Source organism: Phaenicophaeus curvirostris, chromosome 7 (assembly GCF_032191515.1).
Source record: "Phaenicophaeus curvirostris isolate KB17595 chromosome 7, BPBGC_Pcur_1.0, whole genome shotgun sequence".
Taxonomy (NCBI): domain Eukaryota; kingdom Metazoa; phylum Chordata; class Aves; order Cuculiformes; family Cuculidae; genus Phaenicophaeus; species Phaenicophaeus curvirostris.
Window position 1 is genome coordinate 30,494,965 of NC_091398.1, and position 14,113 is coordinate 30,509,077.

Genomic DNA, 14,113 nt, shown 5'->3' on the forward strand with positions numbered 1-14,113 from the left:
TTCACATAGTAGTGCTATGCTTATGCGCAGAATCCAGTTTGTACATATGTAAGAGATCTGTGTTTGTAAGAATCCTCTCTGGGCATCCTCAGCAGAGAGTGTAAGGCTTGCAAGCTAATTAACGACAGACAACTATCATAAACAGTTATCTCTGTGATTAAAAGATCTTCTCCAAACACTTCTTAAATGTGCTAATGGAATCGTCTTATGAATATTAGGAGATAAATTTCTCCAGTAAAAGAAGCAGTAAAATCAGAGGACAACTTACTTGTTTTAACCTTGGTAACATAGGATTAAAAGATTTCTTCTAAAAATTATGTATTAATATAAAAAAAATACTGAAATAGATGTGCAATATAGGCCCAGAACTCAGGATATACTTCTGTGTAACCAGGAATAAGAGAGGGGATTTCAGCACTGGCTTGGAATTAGCAAGTACTTAAACTGTGTCACCATGCAGCATACATGTAACTTGGAGTTTTTCTAGCGTACTGTCAATCTTGTGTTCCTGAGAAGTTGTTCTGCTAGGGAGAAGATTATTTCAGTGATGCTTTAATTGCATAGTCAGATGGCCAATGCATTAATAATGTAGATGTATGGGGAACTGAAAGGGTTTTTATCCTTCTCGCTCCCCTGTATATGTGCTGAAGATACAGCTGAACCACATGCATCCTTGGTAGTAGGGAAGTAGGTGCTGCGATGAATGTGGCCAACTAAGTCTCCATGCCTGTGGCTGCTAATGATGTTCCTTGAGGACCACACTATCATTATTTACAATCTGCTGCACTTACTGGCCCAGTTAAAGGCTTAGAGCATTTTGTGTTATGTGCAGCCTAGCATAACTATGTTCAACTAGAGCAGCTATATGTGATTTAAACACATTAGGAAGGACTGTAGCATGCAACTTGCACCTCTTGCTATGAGACACGTGATACCTTTTTCTGCAATAGTTTAGCACAACCATAAGGCGCATGTTGTGCTGCTTCAACTTGTTTTGCTGGCCCTGTGAAACGTAGGTGGGCAGGATGAGTTCATCCTGCTTTCACTTTGCAGGTCGCTGGGGACACAAAGCAGGATTTTTAACCTTCTGGAAGTCCTTTGTAAAGCCCTTAAGAGGATGTTCAATAAATTCAAATATTTAGCATAGGTAAACAGTGACACAGACAGCCGGGAGGCAGCAGGTGTTCTCCCTTCCCAGCCACCTGCAAAGGGTTTGCAGCGTTGTGCTTCTTGTTCAAGCGTTTTGTTGAAATTTCATAATTGCTGGTGGTAAGCATAGTGTTATCCTGGATATATCCAGACTTGGAATCTTGCAGACATGTGAAATATTTTTTCAGTGTGTTGATGTACCCAAAACCTTCAGTTATGAACCGAGATCTCTTGCACTATGTAAAAGAAAATATAAATGCCCCTTTCCCCAAAAAGGCTTGGAGTTTTTGCTTGGATTGATCATATTTGCTAACTTGAGATAGCACAATTACGTTAGTGAGCCTATTTCTGGGCATGTACAGGGGATGTATCATATTAGCAAAGCTATTTCTGTAATGTAACAAATAAAGGCACCTATGCAGCTTATGATAGTCTTCTGTTAGCAATGGGAACAAAGACTCCAGGTCTATATCTGCTGCTTGGTATCTAAGCCCACTGCTGATCAATTTATTTAGATGCCCAAGATGACATCTGGGTTCTGAATGTCTCTAAATTTGGGCTATACTGCCAGTCAAGTGTTGTTAAATGCTTCAGTGGCACAGGGACTTGTTAGGATTTAAAATGCTTCTGAATCACATGAGCACAAAAACGCCCCGTTTGTGTTTTGGTTGTCCCCATCAAACTGTTTGCTGAGTCAAGTGCCATTTTAGAAATAATTCTGTAGAAATAATTTCTCAAATTAGTGCAGCTTGCAGTCTTTCAGACTTGGTTTTATCGAAGGAATAAAAACCCCACAAATTTCCCTTTCTACATTTTTCCCAGCATTTTTTCTCCAAAGCGCAATCTTGCGCAAAAGAATCTTAACCAGTTCACTAATAAGTCAAGTCAAATGCTACTGAAGGGCATTTAAAGTCTAGGATTGAAATGAAAGTCATTCAGAAATGGGTTCTAAAGGTGTCTGCTTTTCATGCACAGGAGTTACTTTTCAGGATGGTTTGTTACAACAAATGACATTGCTAATGTTTTAAAGTGTATTAAAGACGGGGGGAAAGATCCTATGACTGCACTGTTAGAGTGAGTGGACATTTGCTTTTTAAAGGATTAGACTCTAAAGATGTGTTTCTGGCAACATTTCTTCCTTGTGCATGAGCTTAAGATCATGTTAAACCTGTCTTCTTCCCAGCCCTCTCCACAGGACTTCTTCAGAGACTTCAGATAAGCTATAATTACAGAACTTTAGGTTAGAAAAAATGTCAGTACTCTTAGTGGGATATTGGAGCCATCACGGTTTTCCTCCCTTGATAAGGAGGGAATGCAGGGAAAATGCAGCCACCTTTCTTTTTTTTTTTTTTTTCTCTTCTTAATTTGTTATTGGAAGTGGCTATGGTTATACAGCCCTGCTACACGATTTTTTGCTCCCTCCTAATGGAAGGGAGGGCAAAAATAAATCTTGAGATGATAAAATGCTCTGTAGTTTTCATGTATTGTTGAAATGTTTGTGAAATTCCTTTCCTGTCCTCAGATATTTTTCTCTCCCTTCATAAACCAGCCCAATAAATTATGCAGTTGGTGCTTTCCAAAGACAGCTATTCAGCCTTGCATGTTTTTAATTGCGCAGGGAGCTGTTTTATCAGTTATAGCTTTGAAAACAGGTTTTCACACCCTTCCTTCCTTCCTCTGGTGTATTAAACCCCAAGGTTTTAGGCCACTTTGTAGAGTCATTATTGAGAATGCCAACCAGTTAGCCCAATACAAGTTGAAGGCCTTCAGCTTATAACCGGGCAGCAGACTTGGATCTCTCCCTGCCAGGGTAGCATCATTGGTTTCAGTGGTCTTGTTTTTGTTTCTTACTGCTGCATGTGGTGAGATTAGAATGCAGGAATCCATTCTCACTTCATGTTTAAAGTAAAGCAAATGCAAAATGTGCGCACAAAATCAAATCTGGGTTTTTTGTTTGTTTTTTTTTTTCTTTTTTTTTTTTAAACTGGGTTTTATGACTATAAATAAATAAGTTTCCTTTTCAGACCCCCACTGGTTCCTTGTGAAAGCTCCTTATGAAAGCAAGCTACCATTCCAGTGAGCGCTAATTGGTACGTCGGCTGGCAGCCTCAACAGAAAGGCCACAAGTTGAAAAGGCTGAAGAATTAATTTACTGTACAGCCTGAAAAAATAGCCTTTCCCAGCACAGGTCAGCAGCAGCTTAACATTTGCAGCTTGTGATAAATATTTTCCATACTAATTCATGATTCAGTCAATGATTTTTTTTGAAATGTAAACCAAAGCAGTTGCACCAGTTAACTGGAAGTTAAAGGCTTGTGGGTTACCCAAGCAAGCAACACTGAATATGGAATGGATGGAAATATCCTTTAATTTTTATTTGTCCTTGTCATAGCTGACACTGGTGATTTTTGAAGTAAAACATTGGCTGTGTTTGGTGGCTGGATAGAGAGCTTTTGACATCTGCCTTCAGATGTACAGCCTCTAGGGTGAAAGCAAACAGTACGTAGCTGAGAAGCTGTCCTTGCTATACCTGTGCTAGGAGACCTTTTAATTTATTTGACATCTTCTAGTGTTAGCTCTTCATAAGAAGCTTCAGCCTGTCTCTATTGATTACATGAGTTTAGTTTGAATGGAAAATGCTCATTCATGACCAAAAGTCTACCTTCTGACCTCAGCTTTGGCATCAGCCAAATTGGGTGTTTTGGAGAAAAGCCATGCATCTGCCTGGTGTCTGCAGGGAGGGTTCTCAAGTAGCTTCCCAGGAGGAGCAGTAGCCGCAGCAATAATAGTAGCTACTCCAGTGTCCTTCCATTTCTGCACTTGCTGCTGTTGTTTCCAGTTGTATAATGTTGATCAGTCCTTGGATGAATAAAAATGTGTGTGAGAAGAGTTTATGGAGTGGCAGAAGTTGAAGAGAAGAGCCATGATTTCAAAATGTGCACTAGCTGTGCAAAATGGCAGGGAGTTAAAAGCTGAAAACTTGGCAAGATGTAGCCCTTGGTCAGGGGTTTGTTTAGGGTTTCCTGAATGGTCTGTTTAAGCTTTGACAATCCAACCGGACAAATGAACTCTGCTTTTTGAGTTGAACTTTCCATACGGGCAGTACTATAAAAACAGTTGTGCCTGTTATTCGGTGATACTGTTGTTAGAGGAGAAAATTAAGGCAAGCATTTCTGTCCTGCATTGACTGCGACCTGCAAGGGTTACTGGAAGTTTGTAGTATGTAAGGCAGGAGGTGCATTTAGGCATAATGTCTCTGCGCCTACTTGTCCATGGCTCAGTACACAAGGAGACGTGCGTGTATCAAGGTGCGAGCTGGTAGGCTCAGTCCTGTTCCTGTTAGAGCTAGTGGAAAGCTTTGCTTGCTTTTAGAATAGTTGGAGCAAGATTTGGCTAAGGCAAATGTTCTGGACTGTTGTGTAAGTCATAGGCAGTATCTAGGTCTGTTGGGTTTCTTGGTGAAGAACTGCACATGTCAGGATGGGCTGTGGCGATGCCCTAATCACCGTAAGGTTGAATTGTTGTGGGGGCACTTGGATGATGAATGTTGCTGTTTTAAGAGTCTGGATGGATAGGTGAAGAGATCTGCCTTTGTTTCAGCATCACATTTCCTGATTCATTGCATCCCTTAGGTGCCTAATTTTAATGTAGCCTTAATGCATTTTTAATGGAATGTATAATAAAGAGCTTCCCTGGACAAGTTTAATTTGTGCCAACTTTCTGTTCGTTGTATGTATGTACTTCTTGTGTGTACGTTACTGGCAGGCTCCTGGAACAGATATATTCTTCATATAAACCAGTTAGAAACAGGTACGTTCTTGGCTCCCAAATCTGCTTCCACTGAAGTGAGCAAGTTCTGACTGTTGATTTCAGAGGGAAGAGGACTGGGACGTCTAGGTTCATCTATATTTAAAGGCACGTAAATCTACAGCAGGATGTTGCTTGGTATTATATGTATTTGAATATCACCAAAAAATCTCAGGAAGTGTAAACAGTTCAGTGCAATGACCTGCCTCATTAAACTAATTACAGCAGTGATTTTCGGTGGAGATTTAATCACACATGAAAACAGTAGTTCTTGAACACAGCAAACCAGGGAAATGAAGAACCTGACATGGATTTTCCCTTTAATGACCATCCCATTTATGTTTCTTGAGGGTTTAAAAATAAAAATCAATACGGGTTTTTAGTGGTACTTAATATAAATAGGAACATGGAGAGTGTATAAATCCTAATAACTAGCTTGTGCAGTAAAATTTGATAGGATTCCTAATGAAAAGGGTGAAGACAGTAACGACAGAGTCCATTGTCTCTTTTATATCAGTCTTTTCATACTGGAGCACACAGTTTGTATAAGATTATTGTAGTTTTGAAGCAGTTTGTGCTCTTTGAGGTGAGTAAAGTTATGAAAAAAGGGATGATAAAAGCAATAGGCATGGCCTGAGGGTGTAATAGTTTAGTTCCTTGCCTTGCTTTGATTTGTACAGTCATGACCCAAGTTGCTAAATAATGTCTTGGTTTCCAGTCTGTGAAGGGGAGATAACATTTCACCTTGCATAGGAGTTTTATCTAGTGAGGCACATCCAGACTGCAAGATGCTCCAGTGTGGCAAGCGTTTTGGTACAGGAGGCATATGAACATTGCAAAGACTTGATTAACATGAAGGATGTAGGACTCTGCCTTCAGCAATCCTTGACTTGTGGCTGATAATTGGGTTTTTGGCCCCCAGGTTTAGGAAACAGAGTCTGTGACTGTGAGAGTGCACAAATCAAACAGTGCTGTCGCAGGTAGAGCTGATGACTTGCAACCTGCCCATACTGGGCTGCCTGGTTCAACTTCATAACAGAAAGAGTAGCAAAACCAGACTTTTGGGGTGTTTGTGGCTGCTCTGCCTTTCAGGCTGGAACTCAACTTGCTCTGTGCCATGGTGCTGTTCAGGGGACACTGTGTGTATTTTGAATAACTTAGTTGCTAGCAGTTATGTATATTGAAAGCAGTATGCAGGGCAGTAATAAAGGAGGAAAGAAAGAATCTGAACTGTAGATAGATTGGTTTTGCAAAATGTGGGGTGTTTGTTCAAAATGCATCACTGTGTGCTTGCCTCCAATAGGGAGCAATTAGTTTCTCTATTAAAGAAGACATTTGCAAAGGCTGTTCCAGTCAGGGAAAAAATCTTCCTGTGAGTGTGTGGCAGGTGGTGTGAAGGGAACATTAGTTTCTTGGGGGTTTGCTGCCTCATTTCTTGCATTGCTATTGCCTTCCCTCTCTGTTAAGAAGTCCTTCCAACTAACTGAAACTGCTGCAAAGGAGTCACTGTGGCTGCCAGAGAGCCAAGGGACAGCTGTGAGGTGACAGCTGAAGGGAGACTCCCTGTAGTCTACCCTTCTCTGGATCTCTCCTATAGATTATTTTGCTATTCAGAGTGGTCTTTCAAAGGACTTCTGTAATTTTAACTGACCTTTCTTGTCCAGTGAAAGTCCTCATCTTGGTGTGCAGAGTGGGTGAGCGTCCTGCAAGCTTCACCCTGGTGTGCGTATAAGCCCTTAATGCTCTCATGGTAAGTTCTGGTAGGAGTGAAGCATAACCTATTTTTATAGGTTTACTTCACTCGTCTCTAATGATGGGTTAACAATAGGAATTAGCTTTAAGAATTAGGCACCAGGTTTATTTCTTCTGAAATAAATTAATTTCCTTGCCTGGATAAGCTTAATATACAGTGCAGGGCTGTCATTTGGAAAGTGCCTTACAGTATCTCTGCTACTTGAATCATTACCAGCAGAGTTTTCATTATCAAGTTTATCTTCCTAAATACTTTATGGCTGCAATTTTTATTATCCTGTGGAAGATAGTGTGGAGAACTTACTTTAAAGGGCAAATAATGAACATGGAAACCTACAGTGAAAGATTGCTTGCCTGCCTGTGTGCTCCTTGTGTCCTTTCAGATGGTAGTTGGCAAGTGATGCTGTCTTTCTGAGTTATTAATAAGTGAATCTATCGCTTTTATACTGAGGTATTGTGCTGATGGTGGAGGTGTCTCTTCTAGGGTCCTGACTGCTTGTGATTAGCAAGCATCCCAGCATACTACTTTTAAGTAGGTGAATACATCTCAGCTGGTAACCTTATCCTCTGATTTTGGACAAAAGTATGCAATCTGCATAGTATCCTATCCTGTTACTTCACTTTTACAGGTATCTTCACAGTAATAGCCGATGTTGCCATCGTCTTTAACACCCCTACCGAATAAGCTTATAGATGTACCTTTCTTAGGAAGGTCTCCTTGTATTACATCCATTTTGCTGATGTTTTGTACAAGTTGCGTCCTAGGATATTATTTACTTGCTGTGCTGTTTTCCTGAGCTGGACATTCAAAGCTGTTTCATCTAACCTCTGTTCTCTGGTATTTTCATTGCTAAATCTGAAGTATAGTGGGGTAAGAGAATGAGGGAAAGCAGTGCAACTTTCCTCCCCAAGGCAAAATTTTGTTGATGATCTGGCAATGGAGAAGACAGAGGGGTGTCTCTTTTGCATGTGTGGTAATTATGGTTTAATTGGGAAGGAAACCTTCTGGTGGTATTTTTCATAAACTCTCAGCAGTTTTACCTTAAGGCAGCCATGCTGTTGTCTCTCTCACATTTCAATAGGGGAAGATTAATTTTCAACACCTACTCAGGGCCATGTTCCTCAAAGCTGGTGTAGGAAGTGTAATTCGAATCTCCCGATGCCAGCACATCCACCTTCCTTCGCTTCTTTTCCCACCCAAGAGAAATGGTAGGAGGTACCTTCATCTCCCAACACTGATTTCTACCAGTTGCACCGTATAGTTTTAACTACAAGTGTATATACATGCAGTGTAATCTCCAGTAGCTGGAAGCTGAAGCCAGATTTGGAATGGAAACAAGGAATCATGTGATTTTTGTTAGTGTATTTTAAATAAAGAGTATGATTAGCTTGAAGATTGCTTCTGGAGGCTTGCTGGAGTCTGTGCTATTGCAGATGGGAGTATATTTTTCAAAGGCTAGTTTCAGGAGCCTGGCTCAGCCAAGGCTCCCTGTGAGGTTTAAAAGCAGAGAGAGCACAGTCTGAGAGCAAGATAGAGCAGAACTCCCTCTTTGCTTAACTCTTGGGAATCCCTGGGGGCAGCAGCCTGTAGCTGAGGTTAGCCATGGAGAATATTCTCACTTTCCTCTGAGCCTTTACGTTAAAAGAAGATATGCTCCAGCATGACCAGAAATGAGGGCAGGAGCATGTGTTAATGCAGTTCATCAGAGCTGTTGTCTTTTAAATCCCATGGAAGCAGTCTGCAGGACCCATTCAGTATTTCTCCCCTGCTGTGCTGAGCCTTCTGCTGCTGAGGTCTGTTGCTGACTGAAGGTAGTACCCCTTCTGCTGGAGCTGTGAACATGGTACAGATGCAGACAGGGTTCCCAGAGGATCTGTTTGGTTAAGCTCTTTTCTCAGTTTGATCTGATTTATATTGTGTATTTCAATGATCGGACTGTCTTTTTAAAAAGTAAATAAATAATCCAAATTTGTACTGTAATTATCTAAAGCTGTTATGAATCTTCTGCTGCTGAGCAGTTTCAGTGATGCTGGTAAGGGGGGACAGTTATGGCGGTGTAGAAAAGATGGTAAGGAATTCTGCTTCGAATGCTTTCACGTGTACAACCAATGTGATCAAGTAAGGAGGTGAGGCTTGGCTCACTCAGCATGCGTCACTGTGTACCAGGCAGGTATCAGGTGGTCCATGTGGTGTTGACCTGCTCCCACGGTCTGATCAGGAGTTTGTTGATGTCCATCTGAATCGTGTGGTAGTGACCCAAGCCCTGCTTCTTAGTGCTCTGAGGCTTTTCACCAGCACATGCATGAGGTGCTTCCAAGAGCCACAGTGACTGGGGTCGTGTCCCATCAGCAAGTCATATGTGTAGGAGACGGGGTGACCGATTTGTAGTCCTTTTGTGCCCCAGTTGCAGACTGAAGAGCTGCTGGAAGCAGGCAGGGACTTTCTTCTGTGTGCACATGCTGAGACTGGATTTGCACAGATCGTTGCACACACAGATTGACTGAACTGTGAGTTCGTGGCAATGCCAGTGAGATGGTGATAACGGTGGGGACGAGATGCTGTACTGCTCTTCTGTCACTGGGATGAACTGTGCAACCCACGCAGCTGAGGCGTTAGGCTGCAACTGCATAAATGGAGCATGACGGCAATAATCTAAATTGCTGCAGTATTTTCCTTTTAATTCTATATTTCTAGTTCCTCAGAGTCTTTTCCAGGCTGACCTTTCACAGACCGTCTTTTGTAAAGCCATAAAGCTGTTTGCTTGTTACTGATCCCTAAACAACGTGGTACTTGGTCGAATCAAACCTGCCTTTAGAAGTACAGTAGTGAAGGGGAGAGGAACACGTCCGAATTTGTATGCACACGTTTCTAGCTGTTGAAAATCCGAATTCAGTGTCACGTTGCAAATGCTGAAACTGCTCCTCCTGATCTTATAAGAAAGCATCAAGCCTTGAAAGATCTTTAAGTATCTGACACTTTACCAAGATGGGGAGTGCTGTTGGTGAGGAGATGGACAGTTTGGTGGGCAAAGTACTCGGAGGGAAAAAGAATTCATAAAGTTTCTTGAGCTCCTGATCCTTCATAAGGTGATTTTTTTTGTTATTATTTCTGTTTTTTAAAGCAGAAACCTGGAGGTCTGTGCATGGCTCAGTATCTGTGACTATTATGACTATTAAGTGAATATGCAACCAACACAGTTGCAAATTGGTACCTGTGATTACAAGGAAAAAGAGCCATTTTTGTCATCCAGCCTCCCTCCCAGATTTGTGCATGGTTCCCCCTCAGATGTCTGCAATGCAGACGGCTAAATTATGCAAGGGAATCTGCAGCTGTTGTAGTTTGTGCTCTCCTGCACCAGTGAAAGAACTGTAATGTGCTTCATGTCAGACCTTAGAGCTGGACTTTTACATGATGCACAAGAAATCTTTGCTCGTTAAAGACTTCCATGACAGAGAGAATACATTTGTGTTCTTGCATAGGTCATAAGAGGGCTGGGGCTTGTGCGTGTCCTTGCCCTCGCTCCAAGGATGGTGTCTCCTTGCTAGGTACGTACTTTTACATATACAGGTGGCTGCTCGAAGTTAATGATAGGACATAGATAAGGACTGACTATTCTGTGTTGAGAGGTCACTGCTCCTCTGGGATTAGGAAAGGAGAACCCAAAGGTGTATCCTCAGGTGTTAAATGTTTAGTAAAGGTGCGTCTGATTTTTTTGAGAGATCTTTTTCTTTTCCTGAAGTTGTCTGAAAATATTCCGTGAGTGGGGTCTGAACTGCCAGTGACTTACTTGCTGAAAGCAGGATAATGCTTTGTGCTTCAAATTTGTTTTCTCATCAGGCTAATGCAGGTATTTTTGTTATGCAGCCATAGATGGATCTGGAGCTGGCACGGTAGAGTAAATAGCTGGTATGTGGTAACAGTGCTGAGAAAACGTACTAAGAAAATGTACGCAGGAGCTTAGCTGGAACTGCTTGACTGGTTTTCTGCCTGTCTTCTGCAGGCAAAACTTGATTTAAACAGAAGAATTGTTTGTTAGTTCGCTTCTGAAATGTTTGGAGCAACTGTGCTCTGTATTATGAGTCTTTGCCATGGTGCCAAACAGGCTGCCGTGAACAGCTATAGATATTTACTTGGAAAAAAAGGTTGCTTGGTACATTTGTTAACCTCCCCTTTGTCTGTGTGCTGCCTGCCTTTGCATGTTAGTATTCCACTTGGCCTTTGCCTCTGCACTTGTATAGGGTCACACTCTGGGAAGGGAAGGCAAAGTGCTAAGTGGGAGTCTGGGGGGAAATCACTTGTCTGCACTGGGGTGATGTGGAGACCTTTGATCACTGTCATTCTGGGGGTGCAGCTGAGCTGTGTGACAGTGACTGTACTGAAGGAAAGAGCTGTTTATCTGCCTGCCTGCACAGTGCAAATGAGAATACTGATTATAAATAAACTGGGAAAACAGAATTCTTGCTTCATTTAGACATCTGTTTTAAAAATGTTAGCAAGGGCCTGTCTTGTACCAGATGTCCTAGCACTGATTTATGTAAGCTTTGACTTCTTTTTCCCATCTTGTAATGCTTTTCCTTTACACTTACTCTGCGTGCTCTTTTCTGTGGGAGCCTTGGCCCTTGCACACCGGTGCTTCTTTTGTGCAAGGGAAGCAAGATGAGGTATTGAGAGGTCACAGGAGTTGTCCAGAGCTGTTCAGCAGACACAGGCACTGAACCCTGACTAATTTTTGCTGCTGGATGGAGAGTAACTCTGACTTGCACCTCCAGGGGAGCAACTTGTCTTCTGCGGGAAAAGACCAAAGCTGTGTCAGTCCTCTTCTGTAGACACCTATAAGTCACTTGGGTGTTTCCCAAGAGAATCTCAGAGGATGTCAGTGGTTGGAGTTCGCTGCACGGCATCCTTGTCTTGACTTTGACCTTTCTCTTCTCGCCTGCGATAGAATGATTTGCTTTCCTTGATTAGTCTTTTAATTTTAACATCAGCATGCACTTGACATGACAGTGCATCTTCTAAGAGCACATCTGTTGCAGATACCCACTACAGACCTGTGGGCTTCCTTCCACCATCCCAGCAGACCTTATGCAGCACATTGGAGCATCTGGGCTAAGGACCTGTAGGGTGGTTGTTATTTTCCTATTCATTTTATGAACAGAGTATGTTTAAAAAGAGAGGACATTATTGCAGAGGGATACAGCTGCTGCTGAGGAACCTAATGTAGCAATCAAAGGAGAGGCAGTGACCTTGGAATTCATTTAAGTGACTTTTTCATTGGTCTTGAGAATTTAATGGCAGTCCTCACAGGATTATTGAAAGCTAGGAATAATAATCATAGGAGAGATGAATTGATTTGCAGTACGTAGGTCTGACTTGCAATTCATTTCTCCTGTTTTCTGCAGTGGTAGGTGGAAGCAGACTGTAGCATGCAGTAGTGAAACTCTCGTAAAGATGGCCAGAGAAGCATCTTTTATTGTGGGAGAAGCTCTTGAGATTCACTGTCCCTCTTACAGATTCAGTTCAGCGAGGTGGTTTTTCTTCAGACTGGCATGTGTGCTGTCCTCTGCCAGGGGTAGAATAAGCATTGCATGACAAAGATTTGAGGGCTTCAGTTTGCTTTTAAGTGCCTTTAAAGACCTGATGTGGCTTTCCCTGTATTTAAACTTGAATGAGTTAGCTTCATGGCAATCAGTAGTGCTGTGTCTGTGTGATGTTCATGGAAGATCCCAGAGCAGTGACATTTTGTAGTCTGGATATCTTTCTCCAAGATATTACTTAACATGAATTTCAGATGCTTTGTATTGTTTTTTCTATTTCCTGGGCAAAGTATGCTTACCTTATTTGGGTTGGATTTTTTTTTTTCTGTCCATGTAGGTTTCTGAAAATCATCAGGTTGTCTGATGCTTTTGGTTGATCAGATTTAATATTAATGATTGTGGAATATAACATAGATTGTTTGGATGTTGTATCTAGAGCGCGCTGTGAGGTTTGCTCAAGCTGGAAAACGCAGTGTGTAAAGCCCACTAAGGTGAAGTTACCCTTGCAAAACAGTATTTTTTTTGTACAAATTTGAACAAGCTAATTCAGAGAGGTTCCCGGGTATCAGAGCTGGGACTCAAGATGCCCTTTGTTAAGTAGTGAGGAAGAGCACAAAATGAATAAAGTTCCTGGCCTCTAAAAAGAGAAATAAATCAACTCGAGCAGATGTCAAAGGGAACTGTCAGCCCCTTCCACAAAGCCATATTTCTGCAAGTTTTCTGTGAGTGGCAAGTAAATCATTTTGCCACCCTCTTTCGTGCTTTTCACCGAGAAAAGCAATGCTGAGACAGTAACTCTTCTTCAGCGTTTTCCAGCCTATTCCTGAATTCACCTCTGAAGCTGTCACATTAAGCTCCCAGCTTGGTCACACATGCTCCCACCAACACCACGTAAAACCAAAGCAAAGCTTTCTCCTGCTGAGATCCCGTTGTTGTTCTGCTATTACCACATTAAAGCAGTGATTTTGCTCAAAAAAGGGACGTGGAGCTTTTTAATGCTGCGATCATTATGCAGATCACTAGGCAACGTGGACCTTAGCTAGTGTTTGAGCTGGAGTTTGGTCTGGGATCAACCATTTGGGTATTTGCTGTAATTCTCAGGTCGGATTTGCAGTGTTTATTCAAATGTATCCACCTGGTGCTATAAACATGTCCTGAAAGCATTTCATGGTGTGCTGCACTGGTTGGAGCTCTGCTGAAGACCATGCTTGGTGTGGTGAAGTTACACCTGGATGTCCTATTGCTTCTTGGCTGTGAACACTCTTTGACTTGTCTATGTGACTATATGAAACAGGGTTGTCTGGTTGAGTTCAGGCATAGGTTTGCATCTGCTGGCTTTGGCAGTCATCCCATTAGGGGGAATGAAAGCAGCACTAAGATTCAGAGTCTTTGGTTTATTTTCTTTTAGATGGTGTAAAAATAGCCCCAGCCCAGTTGCCCGTACACCTCAGAAATGGCCTTTGCTGCAGCTGCATTGAGGCAGATTTCTAGCCATATTTTCTGATATGACTTCCAAGAGCTTAGCAAAGTCTGGGCTTTCAAGTACCCATTCCAACAATAACAGCTGACAAAAGATAAGCTGGCTGCTGCTGCAAACAAGAGGATTGTATCGAGACTACATTGCGCTGGGGCAGGCGAGTGCAGAGTGACGGCGTTGTGCCATGCACCTTATTACCGCTCTGTGTGTCTCCGCTCTGGGTGCAGAAGCCAGCCCTTGCCGTTCCCAGGTGTGGATCTTTGCCTCTCTGACCCTCTGCTCTGGCCCTGTGGGGTCTGCAGTTGTGCTGGTCCCGTGCTGGTCCCCTGCTGGCAACGGCAATGACGAGGACGTTCAGCATCCCGCTGTAGGTGCTGAAGTGTAACTTCACGT

General features: G+C 42.3%; 1 protein-coding gene across 3 annotated transcripts in view; it reads left to right on the forward strand.

The window, feature by feature from the left end:
• PDIA5 (protein disulfide isomerase family A member 5) overlaps window positions 1–14,113 on the forward strand; it is a 102,533-nt gene that overhangs the window by 53,799 nt on the left and 34,621 nt on the right. The gene's annotated exons all lie outside the window — the stretch shown is intronic.